This window comes from Ambystoma mexicanum, chromosome 12 (assembly GCF_040938575.1).
Source record: "Ambystoma mexicanum isolate Mex_15411 chromosome 12, UKY_AmexF1_1, whole genome shotgun sequence".
NCBI lineage: Eukaryota > Metazoa > Chordata > Amphibia > Caudata > Ambystomatidae > Ambystoma > Ambystoma mexicanum.
Window position 1 is genome coordinate 534,238,307 of NC_090936.1, and position 21,480 is coordinate 534,259,786.

At 43.6% G+C, this 21,480-nt stretch overlaps 2 protein-coding genes across 2 annotated transcripts in view; one reads left to right on the top strand and one right to left on the bottom strand.

Annotated features, from left to right (window-relative positions):
• Nucleotides 1–21,480, bottom strand: part of PNLDC1 (PARN like ribonuclease domain containing exonuclease 1) — a 1,498,562-nt gene that overhangs the window by 18,890 nt on the left and 1,458,192 nt on the right. The window lies entirely within an intron of this gene.
• The window catches only part of LOC138512993 (proto-oncogene Mas-like), a 69,660-nt gene continuing 59,743 nt past the window's right edge, over nt 11,564–21,480 (top strand). Inside the window, exon 1 of the mRNA XM_069627708.1 lies at nt 11,564–11,751. The gene's annotated coding sequence lies outside the window, so the exon portion shown is untranslated. The remainder of the gene's footprint in view (nt 11,752–21,480) is intronic.

The following is a 21,480-nucleotide window of genomic DNA, read 5'->3' on the forward strand; positions in this document are numbered from 1 at the left end:
TGAGGATTCTGAGACCTCGTGGTACTTGATCATTTTTGGTATAATTTTCCAAGGAGACTTTTTCCCAATATGTGTCTATTTCTTTTTTCAATATTCTTTCTAAGCGGATGAATTTAGTTCGGAGATCTTCTTGACGTTTATTCAGGGTTGAAAATGCATGTGTCATAACTCCTTTCTGGGTGAAAATATTCTTGGTTTCTTCTTCTCTACTTTTTAGGTATGCTGCCATTGTCATGTAATTCAAAAATAATTAGTCTGTCCGGTTGCCTGTCTGTCAAATCGTAGATTAAGACAAGAGTGCTGGGCTTAGGGTTACAGTTGGTCTGTTGGGTGACTCGTTCAACATTAACTTAATGCAAAAAATAGTTGTAACCAAATCCAAACTGGGGACAGGAATCACCCCTCTGTTCCTCACATTTATTTATGTGCCGCAAACCACTGGACCGACGGTAAGCCGCAAGAAATCCATCAAAAATAGTGAGAGAGATATGCAAAAGCAAACAAAAAAATCCAGGACATTGCGCCTTTATAAAGGTAAATGCAGATGCATTTTATTTTCATCTGTAGTATGAAAATTGCCCTTCTAATTACACGTGTTTCGGTCCCTATCGGCCTTTTTCAAATTAGGGCTGGTGTAATCAAACTGATACAAAATTAGATATACAGAACAATGTATTATGGCATACATATTCGAGGCAAAAGCAAAAAAGAAAAGGCAATACATGCATTTAAAGTAATATAAGAACATCAAAATGATTGTATAGATAACAAACAAAAACATTCATTTATTAGCTGTAAGAGAATTGTTGAACGGGAAGGGGTAGAAAGGGGAGACATACAAACAAAACAGGAGACAAAAGACAAGTAATGCATTAGTCACGGTTATTCACTAAATAATGTGTGCAGTAAAAACCACGGCTACTTCATGTCAAAACTTACCCACACCGGGGGTCTTTGACTTCTCATTCAGAAAAAGTGTGTATTGGGTCAAATCTCATTATTATCTAATCAGTTATCAGGAGAGAGATATAAAATTGTCTTTCAATTCAGAGTTATCACGTGTAGAATGCTGCACTTGAGTCTCAGTAAGATACTACACTTGATTCATTTTCATGTTAAATGCTAATGTTAAATGCTTGGTTCGGCGCTTCGTTTCTTTATAAGTGTAAACGCGGTATGGCTCCTCCATTCTATGTTATTTATATTTAATTAAGTTGAGATAACGCGTATATTCTACTATTTATGAACGCAATGGTATGAGTTGCTAATAAGTTGGGGCAATCTGATAAGTTACCAAGAAAAAAATATAGAATTGTCTTTCAATTCAGAGTCATTGAGTATAAAATGCTGCACTCATGATTCAGTATAATACTGCACTCGAATGCTTGTGCTGTTAAATGCTGCGCTCGGTGCTTCGTTTCTTTATACATGTCCTGCTGCAAGCACCATAGTGCGAACGCGGTATTGCTCCTCCATTTGAAGATGTTTATCTTTGACTAAGTTGAGTTAACAAGTGTATTTTACAAGTTATGATGTATCATGTAACGTTTTCACGTCCACAATCTAAAATCGCAATACTATGAATCGGTAAATACGCTGAGGCAACGGACGCCACTTGCTTGAAAAGGAAAGTAGTCACTCGCGTCGGCTTCGCTGATCCACACGAGCGCCATCTTGGGACTATTTTAACTGTTCCCATGGCTACCTGACGCCGAATATGCCGCTTCGCCCTGTTGCTTAGTTACATGCGCGCAGATCCCGTAAACTGCATGAGCTGATAGACGTTGTTTGTATTTACTGGTTTTACCCAAAAATGAGCCATAGTCACGAATATATCCCTACGTGATTGCATTCCTCGAACTATTTATGGATATTTTAGAAAAAATGCTGTTGCGTCATTGTTGTATAAGTACCTTAAAGGTATATATTCACTGAATTAAATAATCTAATGTTTACTAGAGGTGAACTAGTTATTAACTGTTAATTCAAGAGCAAAAAAGAGTATGTGTCAGAGAGTAAGCATATTAATGCTTGATATGGGTGAACTTGTTATTCACTTTCAATTTCAGAGTAATAAAAAGTATTTGACAGAAAATCAGTATATTAATGAACACAAATGTTAATCTGCATTGTCACGGTAGTTGAGACAGTAATTACCTTACAACTTTAAAAAATACTGGCACCTATACCATAACAGGTCATTTTCAGCATGTCACAAAATTATAAACACATAGGGGAAGTTAGACATATTTAAGTAACTATAAGAATGATGCCATTTCAGTATCAAGATTTAAGCCAAGTACAGTTGTGTTACAGAAACAAATGATTTTAGCTTCTGCTTGGCGTAATGCTCGGACTCTATCCCCCCCCTCTTGTTCATAGTAACATGCTTTAAACCAATAAATTGTATATCCGCCTTATTGTCCAACTGGTGATTCTGTTGCCAATGAACTGCCAGGGGTAGGGTGGGGTCTTGACTCCCTATTTTTTCCAAGTGTTCACGGATTCTGATTCTAAGCTCTCTTTTAGTGCTACCTATATACAATTTTTTACAAGTGCATCTGATAGCATAAACAACAAACTTTGTTCTGCAGTTAACTGAATGCTTAATTATAAATACTTGGGGGAGTACATAGTAGATCAAGACCCAGCATTCCAAGATCAAGTCAAACTTTGGACCCGCTACATTGATGATATTTTCCTAATTTGGGAAGGGTCTGTAACTACACTACAAGAATTCACAGAAAGACTGAACCAGAATCAATTTGAGATTGAATTTACAGGAGAATCTAATGTAGAATCCATTCATTTTCTAGATCTTGCTATCTATGTTAAGGAGGATCACTTGGAAACAAGGACATTTTGCAAGACACGGAAGTAAATTCAGTGTTGCGTGCATATAGCTGTCACCAACGCACCACCATCCATAACATCCCCTTTGGTGAATATATACGTGCAAGGCGCAATTGCAAAGATGATCAGAGCTTTAAACAAGAATGCAATCTTCTGAGGAGTCGATTCAAACAAAGAGGTTATCCGAAAAAGTGCCTCCAAAAATCTTTTGAAAAAACTAAGAATTTGCAACAAGAGGATACATTGACCCCAAAGAAACCCTCAGAGGATAAACACATGAAACTCATGTTTGTAACCCAATACAACAAAGACCATCAATTGATCAGAAAAACTTTAAAAAAACATTGGTACTTATTACAATTGGACGAACATCTGACCAAATTTATTGATGATAGTCCGAACATCATCTTCAAGAAAGCTAATACTCTGAAAACCATCATTTGCCCATCCATGTTACCAGATACACCAAAGAATAATGAAACTACTTGGCTTACCACATTTGAGCCAGGCTTTAGCAAATGTGGTTTCTGCACAATGTGCAAATTTGCGGGAGATAAAATTAGGAGCATGGAGGATCACAATGGAAAAGTATTTGTAATTAAGCATTCAATTAACTGCAGAACAAAGTTTGTTGTTTATGCTATCAGATGCACTTGTAAAACATTGCATATAGGTAACACTAAAAGAGAGCTTACAAGCAGAATCTGTGAACACTTGGCAAAAATTGGGAGTCAAGACCCCACCCTACCCCTGGCAGTTCATTGGCAACAGAATCACCAGTTGGACGATAAGGCAGATATACAATTTATTGGTTTAAAGCACGTTACTATGAACAAGAGGGGGGGGGTAGAGTCCGAGCACTACGCCAAGCAGAAGCTAAAATCATTTGTTACTTTAACACAACTGTACTTGGCTTTAATCTTGATACTGAAATGGCATCATCCTTATAGTTACTTAAATATATCTAACTTCCCCTATGTGTTTATAATTTTGTGACATGCTGATAATGACCTGTTATGGTATAGGTACCAGTATTTTTTAAAGTTGTAAGGTAATTACTGTCTCAACTACCGTGACAATGCAGATTAACATTTGTGTTCATTAATATACTGATTTTCTGTCAAATACTTTTTATTACTCTGAAATTGAAAGTCAATAACAAGTTCACCCATAGCAAGCATTAATATGCTTACTCTCTGACAAATACTATTTTTTGCTCTTGAATTGACAGTTAATAACTAGTTCACCTCTAGTAAACATTAGAATATTTAATTCAGTGAGTATATACCTTTAAGGTAGTTATACAACAATGATGCAACAGCATTTTTTCTAAAATATCCATAAATAGTTCGAGGAATGTAGTCACGTAGTGATATATTTGTGACTATGGCTCATTAGTAGGGGTGTCACGGTATTAGTTTTATGATGGTACGATAACCTTCTTGCCAAATGACGGTATATCATGGTTATCGTGGTATAGCAGGTGGAGTTAACTAATCTTAACAAATATTTTCAGAAAGGTCATAAATTGTCAGATTTATCATCACAAACAAAACCAGGCACCCAGGGCCAGAATTGGGCTTTTCAACATACTTTCCACTGAAATGCCACCCCTTGCTTCCACCAAACACACGTGTGGAGAGGAGGAGGGGGGCCTGCTGCGACTGGCAAAGCAAACTGAATAGCTTTTCTTAAGTGGTCATTTAGGCTTTTAGCTCCCCCGCTGGCTACTGGTGAAGATGAGCATGTTGCCATCTTTATAACCTATATGCCACAGATCAATGGAGGCTGATGGTAGTATACGCTTGTGCGCATACACACACACACACACACGCACATGCACGCTCTCTTTACGTTACAGCCTTTAGTTTACTTGCAGGCCAAATGGTGTTCAGTAATCACAGACATGTTACCCTTTGGTATGGTAGCAGGGAATACCCACAGAGATGAGTGGATTTCTCAGTGTGACTTATTATATGTAAATTCAATGATAGAACAAGGGAAATCCCCCATTGTCATATGTTTAGCAAAAACTATCCATTATAAATAAATAAATCCCAAAGCTGCCAACCCAAAGTAAATCCTTTTCCTTCTTGGCCCTGTATTTATTCTTCCTATTGCTAACAAATTGATTTTGTGTCAGGCACGTGTGATTTATGGAATGGCATTAAAAACTGCTCCAACTGAAACTACTTGGCAGATGGCACATCCAACGTTGCAAGACCAAGACTGCGCAGCACTTGCTTACTTCAGCCTTTCCTAATCAGATTGAAAAGCACACTTAACGGTATAAACGGTATACCGGTATAAACAATGTGACGGTTATTATTGTTCAATTGAGTGGTTCACGGTATCTTTAACGGTATACCATTGTACCATTACATCCCTACTCATTAGTGGGTAAAACCAGCAAATACAAACAACGTCTATCAGCTCATGCAGTTTAAGGCATATTCGGCGTCAGGTAGCCATGGGAACAGTTTAAATAGTCCCAAAATGGCGCTCGTGTGGATCAGAGAAGCTGACGCGAGTGACTACTTTCCTTTTCAAGTAAGTGGCGTCCGTTGCCTCAGCGTATTTACCGATTCATAGTATTGCGATTTTTGATTGTGGACGTGAAAATGTTACATGATACATCATAACTTGTAAAATATACTCGTTAACTCAACGTAGTCAAACAAACATCTTCAAATGGAGGAGCAATACCGCGTTCGCACTATGGTGCTGGCAGCAGGACATGTATAAAGAAACAAAGCACCGAGCACAGCATTTAACAGCGCAAGCAATCGGGTTCAGTATTATACTGAATCATGAATGCAGCATTTTATACTAAATGACTCTGAATTGAAAGACAATTCTATATTTTTTTCTTGGTAACTTATCAGATTGCCCCAGCTTATTAGCAACTCATACCATTGCGTTCAAAAATAGTAGAATATACGCGTTATCTCAACTTAATTAAATGTAACTAACATAGAATGGAGGAGCCATACCGCGTTCGCAGTATTATGTTTGCAGCATGACACTTATAAAGAAACGAAGCGCTGAACGAAGCATTTAAGATTAGCATTTAACATGAAAATTAATCAAGTGCAGTATTTTACTGAGACTCGAGTGCAGCATTCTACACGTGATAACTCTGAATTGAAAGACAATTTCATATTGCTCTCTTGGTAACGATATGATTAGATAACAATGGGATTTGACCCAATACACACTTTTTCTGAATGAGAAGTCAAAGACCCCCGGTGTGGGTAAGTTTTGACATGAAGTAGCCGTGGTTTTTACTGCACACATTATTTAGTGAATAACCGTGACTAACGCATTACTTGTCTTTTGTCTCCTGTTTTGTTTGTATGTCCCCCCTCTCTATCCCTTCCCGTTCAACAATTCTCTTACAACATACAATCATTTTGATGTTCTTATATTATATTACTTTCAATGCATGTATTGCCTTTTCTTTTTTGCTTTTGCCTCGAATATGTATGCCATAATACATTGTTCTGTATATATAATTTTGTATCAGTTTGATTACACCAGCCCTAATAGGGGCCGAAACACGTGTAATTAGAAGGGCAATTTTCATACTACAGATGAGAATAAAATACATCTGCATTTACCTTTATAAAAGCGCAATGTCCTGGATCTTTTTGTATGCTTTTGCATATCTTTTCACTATTTTTGATGGATTTCTTGTGGTTTACCGTCGGTCCAGTGGTTTGCGACACATAAATGAATGTGAGGAACAGAGGGGTGATTCCTGTCCCCAGTTTGGATTTGGTTACAACTACTTTTTACATTGAGTTAATGTTGAACGAGTCGCCCAACAGACCAGCTGTAACCCTTAGCCCAGCACTCTTGTCTCACTTCAGAGGACTTTGACGCATGGCTAGTGTCCTTAGACATCTCTGCAGAGAAATATCATGCGTTCTTTTTTTTTACAAAAATGCACAGGCGGCCAATGTTCCATCTGTCAGTGTGTTGCCTATCACAAGTGACCTGTTCCTCCCAGACAGATTGGCCAGAAGCAGCCAACGCTCCACCTTTGAGTGTGTTGCTCTATTAAGGTGACCTGTTCCTCACAGACAGATTCTCCTTCAAGAAAAGCTGAAAACCACGCTAATTTAACAGGGGTTTTGCGCCCTGGTGCTAGTGCTGAGTTGTGCTTCCCGAAAAGAAGCATCACCATCCGCCTCCTTTTCAGTAAGTAATTTACCACAGAATCTCAGCTTGGCCCTGCCGGAATCCCTCTCCGCACCTGTGCCAGCACGTTTGGCCGGTCGTCAGGAGTCCCTGAAGCCCAGAACGACAGACTTAAGGACTGTGCGCCTAAGGAAATCTGACATGTCATTACCGGAGGATAAAGATATCAACACCCTGATGTTGGACACAAACATTTTTATAATTTCTAATGTCCCAAGACTGTCTAAGAATGAACCCAGAGACGCACTTTGCAACAAAGTACCTACTTGGCTTTGCGCAAGAACGGGAGCAGGGGTAGTCCGTTCCTCTGATTTGAAATTCCTTTGTAGCACTGAATTGGCCAACTGGTGTACCCAAGGGAATAGAGATTGTATCTTGGTGGGGTGTGGAGTCTGCACCCTGCCTATGTACCTGAGACTGTGCAAATATCTGCCTATGGGCTGCACGAATCTTGGGACTCATTGTTTGATTTTGTTTTTCCATTTTGTAGTAGTAATTTGATGAGTCTCCATACTGGGCCCTTTTTTGTATACGCTTTCTCTTTTAACGGTTTGATCCTGTGTTTTCTTTTTTTTGTTTGTTGTATGTTATGTATTTTTTGTAAGCACTTTGAGACTTGTGGGCATAAGGTGCTCTACAAGAATTATAAATAAGTAAATTAATTAATGAGTGTGCTATTCTCTCCCTGTATTCCCTATTTCTACCATTGCCTCGTCTGTACACTCTCATTTATCCACAACCATAAAAATACAGATCCCCTTTAGAGTCTCATGACAGGCCTGCCTTAGGGGCCGTTTTTCTTTCTGTTTCTGAGCACCAAACTCCTTCCATGATCTGGGTGTTGTCTCTCTCGTTATTCTGTTTCTTTCATGTGGGTGACCTCTGACTACCTGGCAGACCGAGACATCCTAGAGTGGTTGGAGATCCTGTGGTTGACACATCCCTCTCCTGCACGACAGACTCATCCAGAATATCATCCATCAAGAGCCCAAGGGGCATGTCAAGACACCAGACCTGTCCGTCTAGCCCATTCATGATGCACAGCAGGAAACTGGCCCCTAGCAACTGCACAGCTCAAGGCGGTGTACCCAGACATCCATACCGAAGAGTCCTAGGTTGTTGGCAGAGAGCAAAACCAAAAAAGCATGAAAGCAGAACCAGAATGCAATGCCGGACAAATCCACAGACAGAATGAGATAATTACCACACATCCATTGTAGGTTCAGCCTTACCATTACCACTGCCAGAATAGCATTGGAGGGATCATGGGGAGATCCCTCACAACCAGATTCCACTGTTCCCAAACATGACACTACTATATTGCAAAGAACACCCCACGTCTTCAGCAGGCTATACGATCCGCTTGCCACACGAGCTGGCCACAATGTTAACAGGCCGGCTATGAACAGCTGACATGTAGCCGCTCAAACTATCATCTCAGGTGAAATCATGATCTGGCTAAACCACCTAGGTCACCTCTACATATGTCACAAACACCTAGACGCCCTCTTCAAAAAGCTTTGGCAAAAGTATACATCCAGCACCACTTAAAAAGTCCACTTCTGTGGTCCACAAGCAGATCCAGTCTAGACCCATAGAGGTCTGCTGCTGCTGCGGCACAAGCGGAAAGCCCCAACTTACAGGTAGAACCAGAATTCCAGGAGAAGCAAATGAGCGTAAGAAGGCCAGGGACTTGCACTGAGAACAGCAAACCTACTCAGTTACCACTACCAGGCAGGACCAACCAGTCTGCTTGGAGGACCAAGTCCAAAAGAATGTGAAACACACATCACAGCATTGTAACCGGGCATACAACCACAAGACACACTATCTAGTCCAGACAACAGAGACAAGCAACTTGTATTCTTCAATCCTGTTACAACCCAAACCAGAGAGGGAGGGGAGCACATCCCCCATCACCTAAGACTGTTGTCAACTGGAGAAGGACATGCACCAGACCCAGAGAGTACTCTGCCCACTGCAATTTTTCCCGGCTGCATCTCACAGGGAAGCCAGGGGACACAAACTGCCATGGCCACTAAGGCCAACAAAGACAGGATCTCTGCAGGCCACCCCAGAAGAACAAACAGGCCGAGCTGGAACCTGTCAAAAAAACACAGCAGGCATCACAACTTGGCAGCAGCCAAGCGAGAATCTAATTTCTACACCAACGTGTGCACATCTCCTATAGCGTGCCACAAGCCATCCACATCAGACCTGGCAGAACAAGAGACTCTAAGATGTGCTAACAGGGCTCATCCAAACCAGTATCTCAGCCCTGCCTTAAGCAGGTCATTTGTGTGTTGTTTTTCTGGTTAACTGAATACAAGGAAGTAGGATGAACAATTTCTGGATTTAGCCCTTTGGGGGACTGAACTTGGATCTGTGGGGCTCGTAGTCCAATACTCTAAACATTGTACTACACAGTTTATTCCAAGGAGGAGCCAAAATAACCTGCATGGACATTCTACCAATTTAAATGGATTTGTAAAAATGTTTCTCACTGAAAGCACAACCTGTATTCGACATTCCTGTTTGTATCACATTACTTTGTCCTTTGCAAGCATTTGCAGCCTCGTCCTGATATAATGTGTTTGTAGACAACCAGATTACTGCGAAACGGAAAAGTAACACAAAAAACAGCTTTGTCACCTGAGTGCAATCTAGTCTGTCACGGGCAGCTTTATTCAAAGATGACTTTCAGCTTGTCACAGTAACCAGTGAAAAGGCTAATTCAAAAGCGCAAGCAGTCCTGACACATACAGGAAAATGCAGCCCATTGCTGTTGCTGGGAACCCCATTCCTCTTGCATGCTGCACCGAAGAGAACCTACGCCCACTTCCTCATGTTATCCAGATCAACCTGGAACCCACTGTAAAGAAATATAGGTACAACAATAGGGGAGTGGGAGACAGATGCAGCAACTGACAGATAGGCCCTTTCTTTGAGGCACCACCAAAAGACCCCCAAATTTGGGGTAGAGAAGAAGATCGGGTGTTCCCAACAGCACCGGCAGCCTGCCTAACGTGCTGTGGGAGGATTCAAAGGCAAAAACTCATTCACCCCCTACATCATGGACAGTGGTCAAGCTGCCATTGCCGCAACAGGGGGCAGCGCACAGTCCTGTACCCACATGAAGAGACTGGGAAGCCCAGCAGAACCTTCAAAAGGCCTTGCCTCTGCAAACCTGAGAGTGGGTAACCGTCAGACCCTAAACCGCAAGACCCCAAACACAGAATAGTCAACGTGCATGAGACACAGAGGATAGCACAGTGACAGCAGTCCTATTCTCCCCTACTGATTTTGGCAACAAGGAAGGCACCTTCCTTAAGTCATTACCAAAATGTGGACCCCAGTGACCTCCAATTGATGTGGACTTCTATTGTTCAATCCCAGCGCCCTGCCCTTTGCAGGCAGAGCCTTCTGCAGCCATCCACAAGCATTGGCGCCCCTGGTGCTCAGCACGACTGAAACTCCAGGGATGTCCTATACTCACCACCAGGGCAGGAGCTGCCCTCCTCTCTAGAAGTCCAAGCCCAGCGGGAACTGAAATGGAAATTATACAGTATTCTTAGGCCAATCGAGCCCAGAAGCACGGTCAAATGTGTTGGGGTAGGGCTATAAAAACAAACATTTTGGGAAAGGGTTCTGTTGGATCTTACCTTCATAGGTAAGTAGTGCGAATAGGAATAGAGACTGGGGTAGTGGTAGTGGGCTTTTATCACATAGCTGATGATTCTGCCTGCTCTCAGTGATGGGCCAGAGCACCAAAAAAAGGGTAACTTGACAAGTATTTCCGGTCGGCAGCGCAATTGCTTCTTAGACTGTCATCCCGGTAGGAGGGTGAGGCAAGGGAAGAGGGGTCGCACTTCCGGGTGGTGGATTCAACACCTTCAGCCCCCACATAGTGAGAACCGTCAGTTCTGCCCATAAAATTAAAGGACAGGTGTGGCATGTACCGTTTTAAAACCAGTTATAAATAGAAGGGTTTTAATTGAGATTCGCACATAAAAGAGGGGAACGCTTATTTGAATGTTGAACAGCTTTCGCTTTTCGTCTCTTCCAGCAGCTGTTCCAACACCTCTCTTTTGATAATAAAAATTGCAAACAAAAGGATAGCACGACCCCTCCGAATACCCCTGCGACAGCCCCTCCACTCCCCCACACCCCCCACCCCATCCAGTTTAGGGCATACTACCAGACATCTCCGAAACAGAGCGGCCCAAAGTGAAGCAGGAACTTTCCAAGGCAGAACCACGCAAGTGTCAGGCCCGGGCCATGTGAACTTGCGAGGATTGCCAGAGAGCATGTGTTTCTGTTTGGGGGGGGGGAGACCTGGCGGTGAACAGTCCTCGGCTTCACATGCATGGCAGCAGGGTCCGAGCGACTCGGCAACCCTGAGGGACCTCTCATTGGCAGGGCTGGGCCTGGGAGGGCTGCCCGCTCGCGCGACGCGCACTGTCCTTGTTTGGAAGCAATAAGTTCCACAGAGGATGTGCTGCCGCTATCTAATCTCCTGCAGCAGGAAAACGCACCAAGCGAGCAGAATAATACCAGTGTCGCCGATACTTTTCCCCTCAACGCTGAAAGGAAACGGCAGGCGAAAGAGCGGCCCCAACAGCCCTTATAACCCAGGGGCAACAGAGCAGCGACCCAACCGCTCGACTGGCTGCCCCGGCAGAGGAGTCCCATCTGGTAATTCCCACTGATAATGCATGCTGATTTCTGAGCGATGATAAGTCTACTTTCATTTCAAGGTCCTTGATGTACAATGCGCCTAGCTCGAAAGACCAGCTTCGCGCCTTGAGGAGAAAATTCACCGGAGAAGGCGCAAACATGTTCTCTACAGGTGCAGATGGGATCAGATACCAGAAACCGGCGTGTGACGCGAAACACGTCATTAAAACTATACAGGGTAGCACACTTTGCAATTGCAGCTCACTATGTGAATAGGTAATATGCCCAAGTACACAACATGTTTGATCTGGTGCAGAAATTGTGATGTGCAGCCTTCATTCGATTCGATCGGGTATAGCCAGCACGCCCCAGCCCCTTTTCTGTCTACACTTGGGCATGTGTGACGAGGACGCTGTTCTCTTGGTGTGTGGGTTGCCTAGCGAAGGTATGAATGGCGACAGGCCCATATTACAGGAGGGGCAACCCCCCGAACGGGCACTTAAAGGGCGAGTCAGCTGCAAAACAATAGGTCAGATCGTTTTCTTCAACCATGTTGTTATTAATAACTGCAAGTCATGTTCAGGAGTCTATTGGTGCGTGATCACTCTGTAAAGGTAAAATGGCATCACTGCTTAACTGTCACATGGGGGAAAGTGCCCCAACTATATGTTAATAGGATCTTGTGAGTGAGCCCCAGCATTTTTAGAGGTTCATGCCTTTGTGGGGTCACGGAACTGGCATGCAATATCTTTTTGACATATACGACGGGGTATTGTAAGCTTTTCAATGTGGGTGGCACTATTTCCCAAAACCCATCTCTTATTGTCTTTTCTCCTCCTTTGTACATTATTATTGTTGTTCATCCTGCTTTTATTGTTTTCGCCCCGTTTCTGCTACTTTTTATTTAGCACTATACCCTATTGGCATTTGTATTAGCTATTTTTTCTCTACATGTCGTTTCTTTCTACATTTAATCGTCTTTTCTCCCTCCCTCCCTTTCCTATGAGGTGCCTGTTTTCTCGGGCATTTTGTGTCCCGTTTCACCTTCCTTGGTCAGCAAATTTAGCGCGCCATTTTCAGACAGATATTCTTCGTACTTTTTCTTTTTTTCATATTCCGCTTATTGCATTTTTACGACTAATGCGTCATCCATCGCAGCATTACCATCCTTTAATGTAAGGCATTCGATTGGAATCTGTGAAGAGCAAGCCGCCATGTTATTCCAGCCCAAGAGCATGGGGTGGCATACCACCATGACCAGAGGGCATGGTTCAGTGCTATGCCATACACTGCAAGTCGCTTCACGAGACTGCGCAAGTGCAGTGCTAATCGCCTACTGGCTAAAAGTAGTCCCAGGGCAACACATCTTCGAGTGGTTCGACCAATGGAAAGGGGTAGGCCCAGGAAGCAACCCATGGGATTTGCTTAAACATCTTGACTCATTGTATCTGGCAATTTCTCTTTATTTATTTAATTTATTTTTTGCATTTATAAAGCACACATGCAGCCCATGGGCATCAAGGCACTGTTACATAGATAGCGACTTAGTTACAGGGATCTTACATAGTGTGCTTGCAAATTGAGGCATAACAGCATACAGGTTCAGACAAATAGCCATGTTTTGATTGCTTTTCGGAAAGCAAGGGGTGATGGTTCTGCTCTGAGGGTGAGCGGCAGGGAGGGTCATTGCCTAGAAGCAATGAAAGGGAAGCTTGTGCCACCCGCTCTGGCTCGGTTCACTCTTGGAACTATTAGTAGGTTGACAGAGGGTGTTCTCGTGGGTCTGGAAGCAAGGCATCTGTTTACTCTCTCCGAGAGGTAGGGTGGGGCTGTGTGGTTGATGCACTTGTGGGTTACGGCAAGTGTTTTAAAGAGGACACTTTCTCTTATGGGTAGCCAGTGGCTCGTCTCCTTGCAGAGGTGACGTTATCCCTTTTGGGGATGCCTATGGCTGCTTGAAGAGCAATATTTTGGATTGTTTGGAGTTTCACTAGGTTTTTTTCTGACGTACCTGTGAAAAGGACATTGCAGTAATCCAGTCTTGTCGCAATTATGGCTCTCGCAATAGTCAAGCAGTTTTCGGTAGTAAGGAAGGGTCTAGCTGCGTTAAGCAGTTTTGTGTGTTAGGCTGCAGAGGACGCAATGGCGCTAACTTGCCTGGACATGGATAAGTTAGAGTCTAGGTAGATCCCCAGTTTTTGTACGGCCCGAGAGACTGGGATTTGGATGTTATAAATAGTAAAGGCTGAGTATTGGTTGTCAAGTTTCTTTAGGGTTTCTTTGGGTTCTAGCAGTAGTAGTTCTGTCTTATTTCCGTTCAGGCATAGCCAGTTCTCACCCATCCAGGCCTGGATGGTGGAGTAGGCAGAGTTAAGGGTCTTGGCATCTGCCTCATAATTACTGATAGGGGGAGGAGGACTTGCGTATCATTGGCATAGTTAGTGTAGGCTATGCCGAGTGAATCCAGTATGTTGAATAGTGGTCTGGTGAACATGTTATAGAGGGTAGGGGATATGCAAGAGCCCTGCAGAACTCCGAATTGAATGGTGGCTAGGGTGGCACATGCATGGGCAGAGAATAGCTCTACCTTGGAGGAATGAGGTGATCCAGGCAATTGCAATTGGAGAGAGGTGTGCTGAGGATAAAAGATGGTGGCTGAGTATTTTGTGGTCTACAAGGTCAAAAGCCATAAATTGGTGTAGGGCAGGTTTACCTGCGTCCTTGATGTCGTCCATCAGATTTTTTAAGTCAAGCAGGGCTGATTCCGTTCCGTGGTCGGGCCGGAATCCAGACTGTCGAAGGCCAAGGATGCTGTTTGATAAAAGGTATTGTTGGACTTGTAGATAGGCTACTTTGTCCAGAATTTTTTGCAGGAAGGGACTGTGGTTATTTGTCTATAGTTGTTAGGGGAAGTAGGGTCAAGTGATGTTTTTTTTTTTTAGAAGGGGCGTACGCAAGCTTGCTTGAAGCTAGCTGGGAAGAGTCCCGAAGCGAATGAGACATTTATGAAAGCGGTGAGGGATGGCGTGAGTGTTCCTACAGTCTTTAATGAGTGAGGCTGGGCACATGTCGCCTTTACAGTTAGAGGGTTTGATGTACTTCATAAGGGGGATGACTTCCAATTTGGTGACATCTTTGAATGTAAAGAGTGGTGTGTCGTTAGCACTGCGATTGGGGGTGGTTAGGAGGGGCTGGTCAGATAGGTTCAGTGCATGCAGGTTAGTCTGGATTCTCTTATGAAGAGAGTCTATTTTGCTGGACATGGCTGTATGTCAGAGCAACAGACTTTGTCTTTGGTCATTGTCTGTAGGGGAGGAGTGGGAGTTTCCAGTTCTCTGAAAATGGCTTTTGAGTTTAACTTGGTGTTGGCAATCCTGGTGTTAAAGGATGTTCCTTTGGCTTGGATGATTGCATTTTTATAGTCCTTTGCAAGTTTGCTAAACTTGAGTTTGGCTGTGTGCAGGTGATTTGATTGCCAGATGGAGAGAGCTGTCTGGTTTTTTTAGCGGAGTTCTAGTAGCTCAGGGAGAACCAAGCGTTTGAGTGTTTCGTTGGCTTGGCTTTCTGGGCAACTAGTGGGGCAATGGACTCCACTGCCTGTTTTAATGTGGTGTTGTAGATTTGAGCCAGTAAGTCAGGGTCGCTAGAGAAAGGAAGCCTGAGAGTTGGGCCTTGTAGGTGGGGTATGAGTCTTTCTTTTGTGAACTTTGCGGGAGCTCCTGGAAAAAGAGGGTGGGAGGGGTGCAGTAAGTGGTTTCTCTTTCTTGGGGAGAGAGATGGAGAACAGGACGACATGGTGGTCTGTCCATGGGGTGGGTGAGTTGGCGATAATGACTAGAGGGCAGTTATGGTATGCTAGCCAGTCTAGCTAACCAGTCTAAGGTGCAGCCTTTAATGTGTGTGGAGTCAGTGATGGAATGTTTGAAGCCTAGGGTTTTGAGCACTTTAGCAAGGGATTTAGCTTGTGGATCTCCTGGGTCATTGAGTCTAAGGTTAACCTTGGATGATATCTTCAGATTGTTAGAGAGGAGATGTATGAGGACAGCCTGGAAGTCAGCTATGGGGCAAAGGGGCCGGTAAACAATGTGCAGAGTAATGGTGCAGTTATGGGATATGTTAAGTTTCAGGACTAGGAAGTCGCTGTTGCTTTCAGGAGACGCTTCAATCTTTTTGATGGGGATGGACTCTTTCGCTATGAAGGCTTTTTTAAGGCTTTTTTTTAACAGATAACAAAAGAGAATGAATATTTTGGCAAGCCCAGGACAAATGACATGTGGCATTGTGCTTTTTGCACATGGGGCACGCTCCTGAAGCAGTAGGATCGGATGTATGCCCTTTCACAGAAGAATAGCAGGACTAATGTAAGCATTAGAAATATAATGTGCCATGCTCATGGATGCCGACTTTTGATTTTCAGTACGGGGGAAAGATTTATTTTATTCTGCAGTCTGAATCCTTAACCTTTTAACCTGCAAAGTTATCATGATGTGCATCAATAAATTGTAAACACCATAACATCGTTGCTTAAAACATCGGATTCTGTTGCAAGGTGTCCAAACGAGCATGGCCTAAACTTTGCGTTTCATTTAGGAGACTAGTACAAAGTATTCTGAATGTAAAACACATTTTACCGAAATTACAACCATTACGGGTAATCTCCAGGCAAATGTGTTTTCAGGTGCTGTTGCCTTCTGATCATTACATCAATAATTGGGTCCATGTCCTAAAGTTGCAGTTTATCAGAATGACAGTGTTTAAGGCCCAAAATGTGCCCAAAAGGAGGGAGCGAGCTAGGCCATAATGCATTCCCATTCATGCCACGGCCCGACAGCTTAGACAGCAAAACTATGAGGTTCCAGTTGGCACCAATGCACTGTAATTTGATATAAAGCACAGGCCTGCCCGCTCAGAATGGGAACTTGTGCCCCACAGGCAACCATTACTGAGTGTTGATCGATACCTGCATAAATCAAGAGTCAAACCAGTGACTGTGAATTGTTAGGGCAGAATGGTTAGAAGTACATACAAAGCAAAAGGAAACTGCAGGGCCAGCTAAAAATGTGTCAGGGCTGGCGGGGGTCAATTTCAAAATCTTATTTTGGAGCCCCCTTACCTACAAGTGGGAAAAACAGTCCAAAGCACTGGTAGGGTGCGTAAACTAAAATGGAGTCCAAAGGATGCAGCAAGGGAGTCAATAGCTGCAGATTATCTTATTTTACACAGGTACCCAGTGGGGACCTGAAACATTAAATGTCTACCAAAAAGCTATTAATCGCACTTTGATAGCGGTGTACTAATGTAGAGGAAACCAGAGTAAAAATTCAATAAAGTGTTAAGAAGGTTACTGGATACTGCAAGAAGCCTGGGGGAGGGGATGGCCTGAAGTCACCAGCAAAGGCAACTTGTAGAGAATGCACTGGAAAGCGCACATTTAATTTCACAAATGTGTCATATGACTGCCAACATGGGGTAGCTTCTTGGGGTCCCCCTAACGCCCAGGGCTGAATCAAACAGAACATTTTGAAAGGCCCTGACGTAGTCCCTCTGAAAACTGAAAAGAATCTCTGGCTGTCATAGTTAATGATTGATTGGCGTTGTCTCAGCTTCGCCTTAGAAGGCCTGTGGCACTGCTGCACTGGTTGGAGAGTGGCAAATCCCTTCCTGGATGCCTGCGGCCTCTGTGGTGGTATTATTTTTCTCTTTCTATACCTTTTGTTCCTCATGGTTTGTGTGTGTTAATGTCTGGGGTGGAGGCCCGGCACCATGAAGGGGCACTGTGCGTGTATGTACACATTACCTGCATCCGCCCTCCTCACTTGAAGTCCCTTAACCCCTCCCATCTCACGCCTCTTTCCAATATCCCCCCATCCTCCCATCACCTACTCTGTACCCTCTCGTCCTCTTTTCCTGCCTGTCACTCCCTCTTCTTCCCCCCTATCTCTATCCCTCAAATGCATTATTTTGCTTCCCTTTGCCCTTTCCATCTAACACTCCCTTAGTCTCTTTCCCTCTCATCCCTCCACTCTCCACACATTACTCTCCTATCCCTATTCCTCCATCATTCTTTTTTGCTTGCTTTCTCCTTCCCAAACCCAGTTACCCACTGTTTCCCTCCCCCCACTCTGACCCCGTCCTATACTCTCTGCATGCCTATCTCTAGCTCACTCCCTACCTCTTTGTCTGCATGTCTTAACCTACCTTCCTCTCTTTCCTTTCTTACCCTCCTGCTGTCCACATTTCCCTCTCTTCCATTCCTCTCTGCCAGCCTGATCAACAGATTATGCAGCTGGACCCTCTGCCTGCACACAGCGTTCCACGGCAGGTGCATTATCAGGCCTAGCTATCTTATTGGAGTTTGATTCAGTGGCCTCCGGTTTAAAACAGCCAGCCACATGTGACCCAGCAGAGGTGGGGGCTGACCCATCGATTAAGAGAGGGAGACAGTCGCAAAATCATGGGGCAGAGGGGAAAGTTGCAGATGAAAGAGACAAAGAACAAGGGAGGGTTTACAGGGGAGATAGAAGGAAAAAGGATTCAGAAAGAAAAATGTCAGGGAAGAAAGACTGGAAATAAAGTGAAATGCAAAAAGTCAAAACAAGAACGTTTAAATAAATTAAAGAGAAAACAAGACAAAGGAACACAACAAGCATGGGGTGCCCAACTGCTTTAGCCTGACCCCCCCAATCAAGGCTGAGGTGATGATGGGGTGGGCTTCCCACTTTGAAGTGAGCAGCACTTGCTAATTTTTCAAGATGCCTGCTAATAACCAAGCAGGAGGCAGAAGCGCTGCCAGAGCCAATGAGGGTCTACTGTAGACAGTCACAGCGTGCTTGCCCTTTTAGAGTGTCTTCACGCAATCTGGATTTTGTTATTTTCTTTCTTGGTCGCGCTTGCAAAGATCTTCCATCCAAACACTTAAATAATCTCCAGACGGGCAAAGGGATACTCCTGACCCCGTTGTTCAAAGAGAATGAGGGCAAGTGCCCTCTTTCCCCGTGTACACGGCACCTATGGCAATGTTTATAATTCATGTCTAGAGAGACCATCAACGAAGTCCTGGTGAACAATCCGGAAGCACTGTTGGTCATCTGTGGAGACTTAAATGCTACTTGGGTGCCGCTCGAAGTAGTAGAGCATCCCCCTCTCTTTTCATCCCTCAGAAACAAACGAGGGGACAAATGGTTATCTTTGATGTCAGCGTGTGACCTGCTGAGTGCAGGTGATCTTTTCTCTAGACAAGGGAGACCCTTTACTTGGGAAAGAGGAAATTCACACGCAGACATCGACCATATCTTCATTAGTAGACATTTGTCTACTCTTACAACATCATTCGAAGTACTAAAAACCAAGGAGAGTGATCACAACTTGTTGGTGTTAAAGTGGAAGACTAACTCAACTCACAGTTTGGTTATGCCCGCTCCTGTCGAGGCGAACAGCCAACAAACACGTCTAAAACTGTCAGCAGCTGCTATTTCTGCAATAAAGTTTCAGTATGAGAACACAGGCAAAGAACAAAAAGAACAGGAGTTTCTGCGATTACCAGATTACCAACCACTTCTGCTACCTTACAGGTCAGACTTCAAGGGTCAGGGACGACAAAACAAAGTCATCTCACACGAGTACAGTAAAGAACTGGTTTTGAAAAGGCGCCAATTAAGACACGCAAAAAGAAGGGTGAAAGCATTCCCTACGCCAGAAAATCAGGCGATCTTTACGCAAGTGCAGAAAACCTATAGAACATGGATTAAACAACAACGGTGTAATCTTTACCAAAAAGACGCGGAAGCCATGCTAAAATTGGTTAGTGGTCATCATCCAAGAGAATTTTGGGCTTTAATTAGATCTACGATCTCGCCTTTCGGCGAACCACTAACAAACCCAATTGGTGAAACTGTTTGGATAAAATTCTACTCAAACCTTTTTCAGGCACCCATATACTCGGGGCCTTCACTGGAAAACACAAACTTGGAACCGTGGGTTGATCTGAGCAATGAAGAAGAGATCATTAAAATACTTCGTAGGCTTAAACCGTCCAGAGCCCCCGGCCCGGACGGTGTTACAAACCTGGACCTAAAACAATTTCCAACAGAATGGTCTGCATTGATTAGTGACATCTTCAGACGATGCAAAAAGGCCAGACAAATCCTGCTCTCATGGACAACTTCAATAGTCGTCCCTATCTTTAAAAAGGGGCTAAAAGACGATCCCAAGAACTATCGTCCTATAGCTCTCTTGGACACGATTGGGAAGGTGTTTGGTTCCTTACTACTTCAGCAATTTCATCGATGGTTCGATAATACAGATCGCTCAGACCCATTTCAAACGGGTTTTACCAAGAAAAATGGTACATCCACAAATATTATGTTTCTCAGTGCGCTAAAAAGTAAGGTGCTAGCAGGAGCTCCAAGAGTGTTCCTGGCCTTTATCGACTTGGCGCAAGCCTTTGATCAAGTCAATCGAGCAAACTTGTGGAGGAAACTGTCCCAGTGGAATTGTCCAGCAGAAATACTCCAACCAATTCAGGCATTACACAAGAACACCAAGCTTCGCGTTAGGTTAAATCAAGCAGGCTTGTTATCATCTGAAAATCTGGTTGGCAGAAGAGTAAAGCAGGGATGTCCACTTGCTCCCACACTTTTTATCGCTTACCTCAGTGACTTCAAAGATTCAGAGCAATTAATTCGCTCCTTTCCACCGTTATTGGGAGACCGCAAAACTACAAGGTTACTTTATGCAGACGATTTAATCCTAATGGATTTGACCCCAATCGGTCTGCAGCATCAGCTTAATAACCTTGCTGCTTATGTTTGCGAGAACAACTTAACCATCAACGTTGCAAAGACCAAAATCTTGACGATGGAAAAATTCAAACGGCGACAAGAAAAATTATCCTGGTATTTGGAAGGCAAGGTTCTTGAGAAAGTGTCAACTATAAAATACTTAGGAGTAATCTTGGACAGTTCTAGAACAAATGTAGCATTCCAGATGTGTCTGATAGATAAGGCAAAGAAACTGGCAGCACAGGCGCGAGCATTAGACAGAAAGTACGGGCGTTTTTCTTTGCTTCCAGTGATCAAATTTTACCGTACAAAGGTAGTTCCATCAATCACCTATGCAGCGGACGCTCTCCCTCATGTGCCTTTCCATTTATGGCTGAAATTAGAGGGGTACTTTTGGCGCACGGTTCTGGGGTTGCCAAAATCCACATCGGCACCTCAAGGTTCTTGAGAAAGTGTCAACTATAAAATACTTAGGAGTAACCTTGGACAGTTCTAGAACAAATGTAGCATTCCAGATGTGTCTGATAGATAAGGCAAAGAAACTGGCAGCACAGGCGCGAGCATTAGACAGAAAGTACGGGCGTTTTTCTTTGCTTCCAGTGATCAAATTTTACCGTACAAAGGTAGTTCCATCAATCACCTATGCAGCGGACGCTCTCCCTCATGTGCCTTTCCATTTATGGCTGTAATTAGAGGGGTACTTTTGGCGCACGGTTCTGGGGTTGCCAAAATCCACATCGGCACCCTTAATCAGAAGGGAATTAGGTTTACTTTCACTGCAAGGATCTGTGGAGATTAAATCTATGATGCTCTACAGGAAAATGCTGGTACCCGATTGCCCTCGCGTGTTAGCGATGATCCATGCTGAGGTCAAAAGGACGCGATGCTTGGAGCTAAAATCTTGGGAAACAGCAAGAAAAGCAAAACTATTGGAACTCCATTTCTCGGAACAAGAGCTGGTGCGAAA